Source organism: Drosophila takahashii, chromosome 3L (assembly GCF_030179915.1).
Source record: "Drosophila takahashii strain IR98-3 E-12201 chromosome 3L, DtakHiC1v2, whole genome shotgun sequence".
Classification (NCBI taxonomy): domain Eukaryota; kingdom Metazoa; phylum Arthropoda; class Insecta; order Diptera; family Drosophilidae; genus Drosophila; species Drosophila takahashii.
In genome coordinates, this window is record NC_091680.1 from 12,794,322 (window position 1) to 12,809,358 (window position 15,037).

General features: G+C 38.0%; 1 long non-coding RNA gene across 1 annotated transcript; it reads left to right on the forward strand.

Annotated features, from left to right (window-relative positions):
* The first annotated feature begins 13,831 nt into the window (after positions 1-13,831).
* LOC138912996 (uncharacterized) lies at positions 13,832-15,037 on the forward strand. The gene is made up of 2 exons (XR_011418558.1): positions 13,832-14,444; positions 14,751-15,037. It is a non-coding gene; the product is annotated as an uncharacterized lncRNA (long non-coding RNA).

A 15,037-nucleotide genomic window follows, 5' to 3' on the forward strand; every position in this document is an offset into this window, starting at 1 on the left:
GAAATTGGGAAATAAAAAACATATTAAATTAATTTGGATTTTTTTATAATTAAATTAAGGACTGTAATTGATATCATTCTGGTTAGATTACCGCGTATACATTTCATCAATATCAATTTCGCCGAAAATGCTATTGATATATTTGAAAGGAAAAAGATTTATTCCACCTGAAGTGCTTTGCACTCAATCAATTCCGATAATCGTGATGCGATGCGACGGATTGGAGATTCGAGAACGCCCCGAGCGCGAAAACTAAATTATGCTAATTCTCACAGTGTGTGCAACATTTGTCGATTGCCAAAATGGCAAACATGTTCCACACTCACAAGCCCACACACTCTATATCTCTGTTTCTCTCCTTGGAAAAACCTCTGCTTTATCCATCCTACATTTTGTGGATTTGTGTGAATTTCTGGCTGAGGGCCAAGGGCGGAACACGCGTAATTCCAATCACGTGCCAGCCGAGAAAAGAAAAGTTCTCAAACTGTAAAACGTTTATCAAAATGTAGCCCCCTCTCGTCCGCCGCCCCTAAAAGCCACCCACATAATTGGCCAAAAGGATACAGCCCCCAACCCTCCGTATTTTTTCATCCCCCTCCCCCTGCAGACACCGACAATATCTTCAATAATAAATGCATTTCACTGTCGAATTTGCCGCATTCTGCACAACACACGTGCCTTAAATAATTCACGTCGCATTTAGCGGCGTTTTTGCCAAGCCTCTAATGGGCCCAGCGATTTGTAAGGGGCGTGCCGGGGGGCGTTGCTGCAAAGGGGGGCGTGGCACGCCGCCAGGTAAAGTGGAAAGTAGTTGGCTACGTTTTACGTTCTAGTTCGAGGCGAAAATTTGCCTAAAAACTCAAGTAGTTTGTTCAAACTTTTATGCTCCGTGCATTTATCAACGCCAGCCAGGTGGGAAACGGGGGAAAAGCGGGTTGAAAAGGGGTGGAAAAAGTGGGGGGAAAACATATCCAGGAGTCCATGAAGCGCAGCAGCCCGGAGCAACAGTGCTGCCGTGTAAAAGTTTCCACACAGTCGTGGGTGGGTTAGATGATGGAGCGTTATTTAAATGGTTTTCGGATGCGTACGTGCGAAAATGTTAGTAATAAGCCAGGTGCCAGAAAACAGAAACCAGGAGCCATTACGGCGATATCCTTAGCTAGGAAAAATGTGCGCGATTTGTTAGCTCCAACGGATTTGCAGAGGCGTCTTTAAGGGGAATATCCCCTCTTGGTGAATTGGTATGCAAATTATCTGAATATTCTAAACTATGCAAATCAGAGAGATTCATACTTCTTTGTTAGGGAGATTCTCAGATATTTTCTATTTTAAATCCGCTTTCCAGCATTATCTAAATTGCATTTTCCACAATTCTCCAAAATCTCTTTTATATTTTTAAGTAATTTAAATAAAATATAAAGTTTATATAATTTGTTCCAATTATTTTGCTTATTTCTTAGGAAATTTAAATAGCACTCATTTAAATGTGTTCTGGGAAATTCCTTAATGTTCTAAATAAGCTATGAAAAAAGGTCCAATGGGACTATTTGACGACTTATTATTCCCATGGAATTACAATTTCTTAGTTATTTCATATCAATTTTATGGCACAACCCAAAGCGTCAGAAAAAATAAAAATAATTGTGATGTAAATCTGCAATCAAAACCTGATTAAAGCTTCAATTAATTATTCAAAGTAACAAGGAATATTTCTTGAATTCAGTAAAGTGGACAAACAATTATGCAATCAAAATATATTAATATCTGCAGTTTTTTCTTACAATTTAAAGATCACTTTTATGAATATGAGCGTACTAATATTTTTGCTTGGGGTCGGTTTAATGGCTTTCGAGTGGAACGTGAGCCGGGAAAACTTCGCTTGCCTAAATGCTCGGTAGGTGATTTCTTTCCGCAGGAAGTACGCATACACACGCACTTAACACACACACACATACACTCAAATCATTTTCCACGCCCACTCGCAACGCCCCACCCCCACCCCCGCACTCACACACACACATGATAAGAATGCTTATGTGAATTATCGCACATTTTACGGCATCGAAAAAAGGGGTTTTCAGGGGGACTTTGTAACGGGAAAGAACTAGAAAACTTGTCTAAAAGTGCGCACTCCACTCATATATATTTAGGTATACATATCTCCAAGGCGGACACGCCGACAGTAGCGCATAAAAACTTTTAAATTTACTTTTGCTAAGAGTTTTCCCCGCCCCCCGACCAGCCACGCCCCTCCACGGCCCATGCATATTCATTTCAAAATCCGCACACATACACATGGCCAAGTTTTCTTGGAAAAGTTCCTTTACCTTACCCCTTTGTCCCGCGCCAGAAAAATCAACGAACTGTGAGAGAGGCAAACAAAAAAAAAGTTTTGGGCAAAAGGTGGGCAAGGGTTTCTGGGGCTCTTCTTTGGGGCGCCGGAGGGGGGATTTTCCGGATACGGATCCGGAGCGGCATCGCTTAATAGAGCTGCCAAAATTTGTGTGCCTCAGGTTGCGTCGCTTGTCGGCAGACGCCGCGTTACAAGCGCTCCAAATTGCTCACTTCTCGAGACGCTCCGCTCTCCGCTTTTCCTCTGGCCACCCGTAATGCCCCCCTCCCTAATTTCCCGGCCAAAGCCCCCGCTTTAAAGCCCTGCCACCGAAATCCCAGCCAATTCCCCCGACTGCCAAGCAACTATGATGTTGCTGTCTTCCCATTTTTGCACACTTGTCTATTTTTCGTTCTCGCCACTGTGGAAGTATTTTAAACTTTACTCCTTAGATTTATAAAATTTTGAAATCACCTTTCTTATTGCCAAAATTTTAAAAGCAATTAAAAAGTTCAAAATTATATTTTTTCCATTTTAATAATATTAATGTATTCCCTTCATTACAAACATTAAGAAAACACTTTAAAAAGTAATCAATATTTTATTTGTATTATTTCCTTTTTAAGAATATGTATAAATCCCTTTCCATCCTTTGTCTCAAAAAAGCCTGTCTTTCTAAACCCTCCCCTTCATTGTATGGTCAGTATATTATCCAATTTTTCCATCTTGATAAATATTGGCCGTCAAAAACACTCCCCCATATGAACTCCCCCCAAAGAAAAGCAGCTGAGAAATCAAACCTGGCCAAGATTCTTATCGGCATCTCCTTAGATTTTGGGTTCGTCCCACCCCGGATGGCTTTGAATACGAAAATTCCAAAATAACTTCGATAAGTTCTTTATTTGACAAGTTCCCCACTGTGCCATTTGGGTCTACTTCGACCCAACTCCGGGTCCTTCGTTTCGTGCAGGCCCCTTTTTGTTGTGCGGGGGGAGGGGTGTGGGGGAAATGTTTGCTGTAAAATGTTGGGCCACGTATCCTGCAGCAATTCGTAAACTAATTCTACATACGTGCCCGTGTCAGCTATCACCCATCCGCCCCGTTGCCCCGCCGAACCTTTCCCTTTTGGCTTCCCGCAGAGCGACCAAATCGTTACGTGCGTTGGGCCACGGTGGCGCCCTCTGTGGGCCGTGCGTCATGTTTTGATTGGCGTCATGTACACGGACGGATTCGCTCCGGCTTTCCACACGGAGCGGAGGGATAACGCTCTGCACAGCGAGCAAATGCTACAGCAAATTCCCACAACAGTTATTATTTTATGCATATGAGCTTCAAACGAAATTATGATAATTAAAAGATTTCTGGGAAGTTGTTATTCAAATATGTTGTTCAAATATAAAAATTCAGGGAACACTCTCAAAATATTTTATTATTCAAAAGTCTAAAAAACATGAATAACACTTCGAGCTGAAGGCCAAAAATTTCAATATATGGTTGGGTATATAAAAATATAAAAAATAACATTTTCTTAACAATAATAAATAATGATTACATAATTTAATTTTAAATTTATAAAGGTATTTGCTCAATTTCCATTTTTCAACTTCAAATAGTATTATTAACTGGCCCTATATCGTTACATTTTCCAGTGTGCGTGGGCTAGATTCGGTTTTTTCTGCTAATAAATAATTGCATTTTCACCTCAAGAACTCACTGACAGACGATGCCCAAAGGGGGGCCGAGGGGCACTGGGGCGAAGGGCTGGGTGATTTTCTCCGAGGGTGACACAATTCAATTTGCGCGCGTTTCCGTTCCGACTGCAGGTGCTGTTGGTTGGTGTATTGCCAGTTTTTGTAATTCCATTTCTGATTTCATATTTTGCTGTCACTGTGAAATGATTCAATTTTGCAGATTTCTTTGGGGGGAGGTGCTGGAAATATTTGCATGCCGGCCATGTATCCACTATGTATCCTTTTTTTCGGTCTGCGTGCCGTTATCAATCAAAAGCGAAATGCGAATTGTGCGCAAATTTGTTGCATACGCAGAAATATTTGCTATATTGCATGGCAATCAAAGCGCTGCATGATTGACAGGCGAAATGGAATATTTTTTGAGTGATATTTTGCAGCTGGAAATGCAGTGACCTGAAACATGTCAAAGTCTGTCTATCTCTCGATATCTGAGGAAAGCAATATGCAATAAAAATCAATCAGTTGTTGGTGTTGTTAGATCCTGAGAATTGCTTTTCTATCAGAGCCCTAACATTATAAAAGATTAAAATTCTAAATATTTCTAGAATATTATTTAGTAACGTCAATTAGGAAAACTACTTTATTGGTTTATAGTTTCTTTGAAAAATGCATGATTTTATTATAATTTCCTGCAAGGCTCTTAAAGGCACATAAAAGTAGAATCCCTTCCATCGAAATCCCATTCAACATAATAGCCCTAAGCTGATTTCCAGTGATAAATCTCGCTTTCGGGGACTCAATTAGCAGGGAGGTTAATTGCTCCAGTTTCGATTGCACAATCCATTGGGCAGGTAAGAATATTTCAGGTCCTCAGATATTTCAAGGCGAGACCTTGTCCATATTCTATGCAAATTCCCCGGACAAAGGAGCCGGCTACAAAGCAGTCGAGTCACTTAAGGCCGGAGTCTTTAGTTCCCGAATTTCTCTCATAGAATCCTTGAGCCTGGGGTCTCGAATGCCGGAAGTGTCCTTCGCAGAACTCGCACGTGTGTCGGCATAAAATAATGCGACATTTTTATGGCCCGGCCGAGTGCCCCCATCTCTTTCGCACCTTCGCGCCTGACAGCCAACTTAAAGCGGTGTTAAAATTTATGAATGAATTTGACTAGGACACCGACACAGGACACAGGAAGCAGGATCCTGGCAGCAGGTAAGCAATAACTCAGTCCCTGGCCGGGAGTTTTTCTAATTTCTTTTGGCTAAAATACAGTTTCGGTCCTTGCATAGTAAAAATGCCCAAAGATTTATGATGAGGCTCGTTGAACGTGCACACATCCACATCCACTTCCACATCCCCGGAAAGTGAGAGACCGCTCCAGCTAATCCCGAATGAATGAATTGCGCTCCTGGGCTGTCGTCCTCGCTGCTGCGGAATGGAATGCAAATCCGTTGATTTAGAAATTCCATTAATATCGGAGTTACTCCCGCCCCCTACCGCCGCCTATTTTCTTTATCAATATGCCACACGAGGCCCACAGCCACCCGAAACACTGAAATAAATGTAAATATATATGTGTATGCGGAGGAAATCAAATTCCTAAATTCTATATGGTGTGGAAAATTTTGAGGTATTTCATGGAAGTATGAGTTTTTGGGAAATGTATACCTGCGGTGTGTATACAATGTTATTGCAAATTTGAATTATGATTAAACTAATTAAATGATTCTCGTTAAATGAATGCTTCCAAAAAAATTCCAAACATTTTTTTAATTATTTCAAGAAACTTTTGCAGTTTTACTAACATATTATTTTTATTTATTTATTTATATCTTGGTTTTAAAGTAATTTAATTTTAATAACAATTTTAAAATTTTTTTATTTTATTTTATTTTATTTATTTTAGCACCTAATTAGAACGATAAGTATATAATAAACATTTTTAGTTGCTCAACAACCCACATAAAAGTAAACAAACTTTTGTAGGAACTAGATCTTAACTCAAATATAAATTCATAAAGCAGTACACTTTAATGTCATATTACTCAGAATAAAATGAATAATTTAGAGGTCTACACATAACACAGAAGTTTTTATTTATTTTTCCCCTTGGCCAAAGTCTCGGGTCAAAATAAACATGTCAGCCATATTCCTGCGACACTAATTTCCGAATTCATATATTCAATATTGGCCAACACCACGGACAATGCAGTGGACACTGCAGCCCCTCCATTCAGATGGCAAATGGTAAATAGATGTTGACCGAGCCAAGGCCTTATTCTGGCTATCAGTGTCGGCTGACCACATTAGCATGTCACTCGGCGGTAAACAGAGAAAAGTTACGGAAACTTCTTGGAAAACTTTGCTTATGTTTGTCCCTCGAACAAGAAAAACTTGGCAGATAAACAAAAATCGTTGAATAGATTCGACGGACGACTGCGGCAGAGTGTTGTATTCATTCGATATACAACGAAACGAACGCGTAACTTTCCTTTTTGGATATTGACACATTTGTGACATCCGACGAGTTGCTTAAGCAAATAGTGAAAATTTGTGGGCGTGGCAGGGGTCTTGTTTTGCTTTCGCTCCGCTCCGTTTCGTTACGTTTCCGCTGACCAAACGACAAAACGACCAAACGGGTCAATTCCAACGGCCAAGGCCCAAAATGGTCTCTGCGTGTGAGTGTCATTTTCATTCTGTTTATTTGTCAGTCATTATTTTGGGCAAATATTGACGCTCTTGTCATGCCCAGTAGCACTCTGCGTTAATTGATTTCGAATTCGGAGCCACTTTTACTGTTATTCTAGCAGAGCCCAAACAAACTGCCCTGCAATCACACACTCGATTGCGATTGCGGACCTACTCCTTTTTTCGGTTTTCCGTTCTCTGTACCCACTCCCTTCGAAATGACCGAACAATCGAGTTACCCGAGCAAAGCAATCAAATATCTAACCAGTTTAAGTCTGAGTATCCGATGACTTGCACTCACAAATTGTCAAACTTTTATACTTTTACGAGCCACTTTGAATGGCTGTTGGGGAACTCTGGTGTCTTAAATTATCTCCGTATTTATAAACTTCTCAGGCCATCAACATCGATTTGTCGCACAGTACTCAAAATCACTTGGCTAAATTTAAATCATTAACAGATTATTGTATTTAAAAATTTGCATGCCACTTAAGATTAACCGAGATGAATTTAAATTTTAAAGGTTCATTTTTTATTCAAATTTGTTTTATCAACCGATTTGCTAATGTTTCAATGAATGTTTAATACAATTTGTGAAATTTGAAATAAAAATGGAATAAGTATTATTTTGTTCACATTACTTTAAGCTATAAGTACAATATATTATTATTTAAATTTTAAATATAATGCAGAAAAGCATTTGACATCCGTTTCTAAATTAACCCATTAATGCCGTTAATTGTGGTAATATTTCATTTAAAATTATTTATAGATGAGCACCATAATAAAGTTAATCGGGTGTTTTTTGAAATTGCAAAACCGTGACGTTAATCCGAGATTAATCACATTCAGATTGTCAACTGGTCTTTTCTTTCTCTGCGGCTCCGAGATCAACTTGTTCTGGCTCTTGAGCTGGAGTGTTAATATTTGTGCAGTAAATAAGCAAATTAAGTGTTTCCACAAACGGCTGCAAATATGCACAGATACAGATAGCGACCAGAACCAGCTACAGATACACGACTCTATATATGGGAACAGGGATGGCTGAGGATGGGCATAAATAGGCGCATAAATATTTGTTTATGTTTTCACATCGCGCTTATCAATGTGCAAACATAAACGGCGCTACTTCGGCCTGTTCCAGTACTCCGGGAGTTCGGTTTCAGTTTCTGTTTCAGTTTCTGCCCAGCTTTCGGTATCAGTATCGCTGTTTGCTGTTTGCCCACGGATTTTGCCTTTGCACGGTTTTATCTTATCGCCGTAATGGAACTACGGGTCACGCCAGGCCAAACTGGAGTGTATCTGTATCTGCTGGCTCTGCGTCGCTGTTTGCTCAATTAATACGAACTTTAATTGAAAAACAATACAATTAACTAAATCAGTTAAGCGCGTCGGTCGCCTCGAGTCTGCGAGTCCCCGAGTCTCTGGCGCCCATTATCAGTTCGGTCGACTCTAGACTCCCGACTCTTGTGGGTTCCAAACACCACCTAGAGCACCAAACACCAAAGCCCAACCACAATTACTTAAAGCCCCAACTCCAATGGCACCGATGACGTTGGTTTCTGGTCCTGCTAAAAACTCTTTCCCTCTGGAAAGCTGTAACGAAGCATGTTTTCCATAAAAATACAAATTAAAATAGAGGAAAATATTTACTTAATGCAAATTTAAAATATAAGTAAATAACTATATACATAAATAAATAACTTTAAAACTATTTTCATAATTTTATAAATTTGGTAACAATTAAAACTTTATTAAAAAACAAATCCTAAGTAAATTGTGTAGGGGAGAGTGGGGGAATTTCGTCACAGGGGCAATTTCGTCACCTGCAATATCTCGGAATCCATAAGTCGTAAAAATATATAATTTTTTTGTTTTAGTCCTTCAAGACGGCCAGACACAACCAATGCATTTGTTTTGCACAGAAGGCCAAGATAATTAAGCTATAATATTAAATGTGTTTTAACAGTTCAAAAGCTACATTTAGTTCTCGACGAAATTTTTTCTGTATGCCACAATTCAAAAGGAATAAGATACACGATTTTTTATATAATATACAGTGCTATAATGTGCATTTCTGAGTTAGTGATTTTTAACTTCGCGCCTAATTTCGGAAGAAAAATAATTATTTCTAAAAAAGTACTGTCTGGGGAAATTTCGCCACCCTACGCTAAGGGTATATTCGCACCTATTTTAAATACATATTTTTATATTTGACGAGCTGGCTAACGAACAGACTACCAGCAGCAGCAACAAATATAGGACGTCAACAAAAATGGTACGCTCGATCAGTGTAACATACTTACAGGCGTATAGTTCCCTACATTTTTCAGGTGACGAAATTTCCCCAGTTGTGTGGTGATTTTACCCCCCTATGTGGTGAGATTGCCCCAGTATATTGGTTTTACTTTTTAATTTTTTATAAATCACCAAGTTAATTAAAAAAATAGGGGAATGTCACATTTTAAAGCTTGGTGCTAACCGCATTCAACAATAAAAATAGAAATATGATAACGTGTCTTAAGATGGACAAAAAATAGCTTTGAAAAAATGCTGACGAAATTCCCCCACTCTCCCCTACTTAGAGGTTGCAATATATATTCTTCAATATGGAAATCGAAATTATTTTATAAATATTTATTCTAAATAACTTTAAGTACTTTTAACTTTTACGATGGTATACGCTTAAATACAACCAACTTTCCAATCACAAATTCCTCTTTAATCTTAGCAACATTTAGCAATTAATAAATGATACATTGTCTATACCAAGTGCATTGCCCATTTGTGGATACCCCAATCCATTTTGAAGGCAGAACAAGACACTCTGCTAATTTCATTGTTGTTTGCTTGTTCTTGCTGCTTTCGGTGTGTTTTTATCTAAATTACTTTTAATCGCCATTTAATGTTTTTGTTTTTCTTGTTTCGCGCTGTTGCTGCTGTTGTTGTTCTTGTTTTTGCCGGTTTAGGTTGTGTTGCTCATGTTTTATTGCGACGTCTTTTGGGTTCTCTAATCTAATTGCAAAATACAAGCGCCGAATGTGAATGAATCTGAGTGTGAGTTCGAGTGCACGGTGAAAAATATGAATATATCTTGAAAATTAAGAGATTTTAATATTTTAATTATCAGAAAATCTCATTTTTATACAAATTACTAAATTATTTTGTACTCTAAGAGCTCATTACCTAATTAAAAATCAATCTGATCAAAAAATCATCTAATTAGTAATTTCTTAAATTTTTTTTCAGTGTTCGGGTAAGAGTGTAATTATATGTGAAAGTGTGTGCGACGGGATGTTTGTGTGCTTTTCAAGGCCCCGCAGCCGCCCCACCATAACAATCCGGCCTTGCCCATCTGGTTCCCCCATGGAAATAGATTGCGCGCTATCTGGAAAAGTTGTTCGGTCTGCAAATCGTATAAACAATTATAAACAAACAGTCGGGGCGAATGCTTCTTTATCATGGCCTAGTTCTTTTTATTGATATCATTAGAATCCCACCGAAAAAGAAACTGAAATCGTTTGCACGCCGCCCCATCGTCGATTTTACCCCTGCCAGCCCATCGAAATGCCATTCGACGCGTGCGAATCCATGAGATACATTTGGCTGTAAACAAAGTCATTCATTATGCCAATCCTCCATATGTCCAACAAGTCGCAGCGATCCTGCTCGCGTGGAATGGAATTGCGTCAATCAGCCCATCGGTCTAAATAGTCGGCGCAGACATATAGACAGCACTTATACGTTTCCTAAATGTTTTTAAATAGTGGAAAAAACAAGACGCCACAACATCTCAGAGGGTTTAATGGGGCATTAGGAAGCAAGCGAATGGGTAAAAGCAGAGGAAACTCTTTTTTTATTATAACTTCTGAATTTCGTTAAATAAATGAAACAGTGGAAATGGTTTTCAAGAGCATAGAAACCAATCCGCAATTGTTTTCCAGAGCTCACGCTTTTGGCCTTGAGCCAAACTTGAAAGTTGTCAAAAGCCACAACAATGGCGAGGTCTTCTCCCCAGATTAAATTGAAAATGACTGACAAAGTCCCACCATGCACTTCGTCCAAGGTCCAAAGCATAAACCATTTGCATGGCAATTTGAGTTTAGTTTGTTTATGAGCTGTAAAATAATTATTTTTTTCTAGCTTTTAAGAATAAGTTAATTTCGAGCAGATGTCATTCAATGAGAATACTTGGGATTGTGTGCATTTTAAAATATTTCCCATAATACATATTGGCAACGGGTTCATTTCTTTAAAATCCTTTGATTTAATTGAGAAATGGTAAGTGTGCCAAAAGTAAAATGCGTCACTGCAAGTACAAGCAGATCAACAGTCTTCAGCAAAGTAAATGAAAAATTAAAGATTTTAAATATTTATGGTAATTAGAAAGTTATTGAAATATTTACTTATGAAGTTCGTTTTTAAGTATTTTTTTTAGCATTTTCTAAAATTTGTTTTGTTATTTTGAATCCAATTAAATAAGTTACTTGCTGACTAGTGCAGGTAGCTAAATTTGCACCCTGTTGACCCTTGTATGACGCTTTCCTCGAGTACTGAATCTCGTGTGCATGCTAATGAGATTTTCTTTATGTCTCTTTGTGGGCCAGTTCCTCCCATTTCAACACCTACGCCTTTGTGACATATAAATATACATCTCAGAATTTGTTTACCTATTTTTATACATCCCGGCCAAAGTGTTCCTTTGCTGTCGATAACCTACGACGATATGTAAACACATTCAGAAAGTATCCACGTTGTGTATCCGAAAGCATTGCATAATTATGATTAATCAATTACGGAAAATCGTTTAAATAAATCGTTCGATTGGTGGAAATGATCATATAGGGTCGGCGCATGCTGTCCCTTAATTAACCCATAGCAGGCCCTGTTCCCAACGCGATCCTCAGTGCTTTGGCCATAGACTTGGTAAGACAAAAAAATAGTATAGGGTGCTGTTTGTTTTTTTAATCCGAACGGCGAGGCAGAAAAGATAAAGCTGGTTTACAGATACAGGCGCCAAACATGGCATACGAATTAATTTGGTCGTTGTATTTAAATGCTCAAAGCAGAAAGTGGGAATCATTTTTTCTCTGCCTTTTTTTAATAGATCGCAAACAAAACAAAAATTAACATACGCCCCGATGTGATCGTGAACGTGCTCGTCGTCGAGGCAAGCGGCAAAAAACAAAACATAAGAAAAAAACTAAAACATTTGTTATTCTTGTGACATCACCCATGCGAAGGGGGGCTCTTTTCAAAGTAAACAAAAAAAACGCCAGGGCTGGCTCAAAATATGGCAGCCCTGGGAAACAGTAGCACCTCTTGAAAATCTACACCCAAAAAAAATAAACTATTTATCATAGCATCATTATGTAAATCAATATAATTTCCTTACATTATAAAAGAATTTTTACAAATTTTGAATGTTATGTTTAATAAAACAAACATAAAAAATTAAGGAATTTTAAATATACAAAATTAAAAGTAACATACGTATGTATCTGTCTTTAATACATAAAAATGTAGAATAAAAAAACTACATATTCAAATTTTATATATTTATCCAAAGGATCCTAGGATAATATCTTACCTTTGAGAATTCTCGATTAAATAAAATATAAACTATGAAATTTAATTAGAAATCTTACCCTAAAATTTTTCTCCTGCAAGTTTAAGGAAGGGAGAAATGCAAAACAAACGATCGCTGGCCAGATTCTTATCTACGATATAGCCCCCAGCCTCAAAGACCCAGACCCCAGAGCCAATATAAGTATGTATTTAAGTATGTATATTGTACATATGTATACTATTCACCGAGTACCCATACCTAAGCTCTCGGACTCGGTTTGGCACCCCTGGGCCCGGCTCTAAATAGGCGCAGCTGTGTGCTCGTATTAGATAAGTCAGTCGCTTCGGGTGTGCGGGTATTAATATGCAAATTAGTTGGCGACCAACAAGACCAACAACAACAACAACAATCGCCAGATACATAAATAACACTGACAACAACAATATGATGAGTGATTAAAAGTAATGTGCAGAAGCAAAGTCGAATAGCAAATGCGCCAAATGAGGATCGCACTCGTGCAGCTGAAATAAAACTAATGGGAATGTAAAGGGGTGTATCCGTTGTATAGTTGAACTTAAAAATTCTACGGTAGATCAAGTAATCTAAGTTGAAACAGATTATTTCGAACATTTCTAATTCCCAGATATAAAACTATAAAAAGTTTATCTAAATTCTAGTTTCAAAAATTTTTTAAAATAATTTAATTTGAATATGAAAAACTATTAAAGGATATTATTAAGTTGTCTTTTAATTGTCTTTCGAAATTATATACCTTAAAACAGTTCAAAGTAACTCACACACTCATTATAATTCAATAACATATTAAATATAATTGAGTTGTAATGTTTATACGTATTATGATGTGTAAGAAAGCAATTTCCCAAGGTCCCGTTTGTTTATTTGGATTAACAAACAAATATTTTCTTTATCACTCAACAACCGAAATTCCCTTTGATATCCTAAACAATCGCCACACTATTGGTGCCCCCTTCAATTCCATTCCATTTCATCTCATTTTATTTCATAGAGGCACATATCATGCGACGATCGAGTGGTCGCCACATGGGGCTCTCGGTTTGGATCTGGATCTGGATCGGATCGCATGGGATCGGTTTAGGGGTCTGGGTATGCTTGTCTGTCATCCATTTGGCAAACTTCAACAGATCGTTTCGTTTCGTCAACAACAAAGCGAGGCGAAAACAATGGACGGCACTCATCGAGTGGGCTGGGGACTGAGAAATAAAGCCACGCTGAGCTACACAAATATACTATGCTCATATGACACTAAGATAAATTGAAAGTTTCAAGTTTTATATGTGAGACTTAAATTGAAAATATAAATAAAATAATAATATAAAGACTTTAAAAATTTAATTAATATATAACGTTAATAAAAAAAACTTAAATACAAATTTTATGAAACAAAATTTTGGAATTGGAAAATAGTTTTAAGAAAATCCATATGCCTATAAATTAAAATTGTTTATTAATAATACAAATGATTTAATTATTCTCCTCAGCCAATATTACTGGGTAAAATATCATTGTGCAGTTTTTTCTCCATTTGTTATTTAAATTTATATAAGTACGTCTGTGTCACACTGGCAAATCTGACTGATTGCGGGCCTCTTCTACTACGCCGCATTCGAAGGCAATGGAGCCCTGCGTAGGAGGTGTTTGGCGCGTGTGTCGGCATATTGAATAGGTCGAACCCCAGCTATGGAAAGACAACAAAAAGCGCGATCTAGCACCCCACCCCCTCGAGTTGGCCACCCCTGAACGCTATACGCTATACTCTATACACCGCCATCGCCACCCCCACGTCGCTTTTTTTGCCGCGGTGGGGCGTGACAAATTTCCAGCGTTGCCTTTTCATGTTTTGTTTATAATTTTATCTAATATGCATGGAGCACTTTGGGCTGTCATATGCCGCAATCGATGGATCTACCTCGGCCCCACAGACCGAACCTCTTGAACCGAACCTCCCACCTCCCGCCACCCTTCCCCTTTCGCTCACCTCTTCTGTTTGTAAACAAAGCAAGCCAACGCCTCTTGAATTCGGAATTCATTGGATCGATTTGTGCGACGATTTCGAAACCGCTTTCAAAATTGCTTCGACATTTTCCCAGCTGCGGTTGCGGATTTTCTTCCTGGATTTAAGGGGAGGTAGGTATACATTTTTGATTGCACAGAGAATGAATGATATATATATATATATTTTTTTAAATTTATAACAGAATATTGAATATATATAGTACCTTTTTTGAAACATTTTTTGAAATTTTTATAATTATTATTATGAGCTTTAAAAACATTTTTTCCTGTGTACTTGACCCTTATAATTAGGCATATAATAAACAACACTTAATATGATAAATTTCAGTGTGATTTTCTTCATTTGCATGATGTGCCTGCTTCTAATTAGTAATACTTAATTTTTCATATTTTTCAATTTGTGGCTCGATGATATAGCGGTCTCCCCACTCGAACCGAAAGTGGAGGGTCCACATTGAGGTGTTTGGATTAAGACAAGGCCAAGATTGGGGCACGTGCCTAGACTCTCATCGTGCCAAGGCCTTCTGATGAGCCAACTCATTTGGGAAACGGAACGAAATTAAATATAATTACAAAGCGTTCTTATTTATAGGGATTACCCAATGTGACAACCTGCAATTTGCACAGATTTTATCATATTTATACAAAATTCGTTGTAAACAAGGAGAAGAGGAGGCTATCGAAATAAACAGAATTGAATTGTA